Source organism: Macaca mulatta, chromosome 15 (genome assembly GCF_049350105.2).
Source record: "Macaca mulatta isolate MMU2019108-1 chromosome 15, T2T-MMU8v2.0, whole genome shotgun sequence".
NCBI lineage: Eukaryota > Metazoa > Chordata > Mammalia > Primates > Cercopithecidae > Macaca > Macaca mulatta.
Genome location: NC_133420.1, coordinates 68489714 through 68492075, shown reverse-complemented (window position 1 = coordinate 68492075; position 2362 = coordinate 68489714). Strand labels below are relative to the sequence as shown.

General features: G+C 43.8%; 1 pseudogene; it reads right to left on the bottom strand.

The window, feature by feature from the left end:
- Nucleotides 1–420: 420 nt before the first annotated feature.
- On the bottom strand, nucleotides 421–1703 carry LOC705935 (keratin, type I cytoskeletal 18 pseudogene; annotated as a pseudogene).
- Nucleotides 1704–2362: the final 659 nt, after the last annotated feature.

Sequence of the window (2362 nt, the reverse complement as noted above, 5' to 3'; positions counted from 1 at the left end):
CTAATAACTTGTTCGGGACTCGTTGGTTTAATCATGCAATTGTTTAAACATTGTTCCGCAATTTTTCTTTTTTTATCTAGTTTTTTTTCTTGAGGGGGCGTCAAATTTTCATATGAAAATTATTCTGGCCTCCTAAAATGAATTGGCAAGTGTTCCTCTTTGTTAGTTCTTTCTGAGTTTATGCGATTTTAGTGATATTTCTACCATACTTATTTGTACAAATTTACTTATTTACTTGCAAACCATCTGAGATTGGAATTTGTTGTTTTTGGAAAGCGTTATTTAGAATTCAATTTTCTTACAGGATTTTTTAAGATTTTTCTATTATTTCTTTCCTTTTTTTTTTTTGTTTTGACATCCAATGACCTCTGAACTTTTCATTGGTCTCCTGCTCCCCAAAGAGTACCCTGCTTCTCCGGCTTAATGTCTCAGAACTTTGGTGGTGTTGATCAGATGCCACTTTGGCATTCACTATCAGGAGGGTGGTGTTTTGTATGGTTTGCATGGAGTTTCTGCTGTCCAGGGCATCACCAAGATTGAAGTCTTCGCCATTTTCCAGCAGGCGGCGGTAGGTGGCGATCTCAGCGTCCAGGTTGACCTTGATGTTCAGCATAACCTGGTACTCCTAGGCCTGGTGCTACTCCTCTGCCCGGGTCTGTGCCAACTCTGACTCCAGGTGCAGCAGGATCCCGTTGAACTGTTCCATCTGTAGGGCGTAGTGGACCTCCACCTCCCTCAGGCTGTTTTCCAAGCTGGCCTTCAGATTTCTCATCAAGTCCAGGTCGATCTCCAAGGACTGGACTGTAGGTCTCAGCTCCGTGAACGTCACCTCAGCAGATCCAACCTCAGGGGTCCGCGTGGTGACCACTGTGGTGCTCTCCTCAATCTGCCTAGACCAGTACTTGTCCAGCTCTTCTCGGTTCTTGCAAGCCAGCTCGTCATATTGGACCCAGATGTTTGCCATGATCTTGGCGAGGTCCTGAGATTTGGGGGCATCTACCTCCACAGTTAACCTAGAGGTGCAATCTGGGCTTGCAGGCCTTTTATTTCCTCTTCACGGTTCTTCTTCATAAACAACAGCTTCTCATTGAGAGCCTCAATCTCTGTCTCCAGCTGCAGCGGAGTGAAATTGGTGTCATCAATGACCTTGCGGAGCCCACGGATGTTGTTCTCCACAGACTGGCGCATGACCAGCTCTGTCTCATACTTGACTCTAAAGCCATCAGCAGCAGGTGGGGTATTGTCGATCTGCTTTACAATGCGGATATTGTCTGTGGTATTTGCGAAGATCGGAGCCCTCAGGTCCTGAACAGTCTTGAAGTAATGGCTCCAGTCTCTGCCCTGAGGTCCCTTCTTTTCCAGGTGTTCCCCGATTTTGCTCTCCAGCTTCCTGTTCTCGGTCTCCAGGCTCCTCACTCTGTCCAAGTAGTAAGCCAGGCCGTCAGTCAAACTTTGCATGGTCTCCTTCTTGTTCTGGATGCCTCCCCATTCCTGCTAGACCCCTGGCCATCGCCAAGGCCGGGCCCCTGGACTCCATGCCACCTGGGAAGCTGAGGTGATCCGGGAACCAGAGCCCTCGCCTGCATTGACGCTGCATTGACGCTGGCTGCACTGCTGACTGTCCAGGTGCCATAGCTGGGCACCTGGACAGAGCTCAGGGATCGGTAGTTGGTGGAGAAGGTGGAGCAAGTGGTGAAGCTCATGCTGTTCGGGGAGGTGAGCGAGAGGACAGGACTTAGGCTTTGCCGATGACCACATTTTCTGTTATTTTTTGAATTGGTTTTGATAAGTTGTGTTTTTTTCATGAACTTTGCTTTATCCAAATTGTTATTACATAAGCTTGTTCATAGCATCCTTTATTATCTTTTATTTTATTTTGATCGGTTATATTATCAGTTTCTGTATAATAAATTTCACCCATTATAAATCCACAATGCAATGCATTTTTGACCAAGGTCATTTTAAATGAGGAATAAATCGTTTGGTAACATAAATAGCAACATAAAGAGTTTGGTAACGTACCTTTTTTCAGTCAATTCGCTAGCCCTACCTACTGGCTACAGGAAACAACCAATCTTCTTTATTTTGTTATGGTTTTGTCTTTTTGAGAATTTCAAATAAATGAAATAATGAAATATGTAATCTTGTGTGTCTGGTTTCTTTCACTTTCAGAATACATTTGATACTCGTGCTCTATTATGTATCATACACTAAGTGATTTTCATCACTAAGTACCATTCCACTGAATGGAGATACCATAATTTGCTTAATCATTCATAATTTGGATATGCTCACAATTTGTGATGAATATTTGGGTTGTTTACAGTTTGGATCATTATAAATAAAGCTCCTATGAACATTC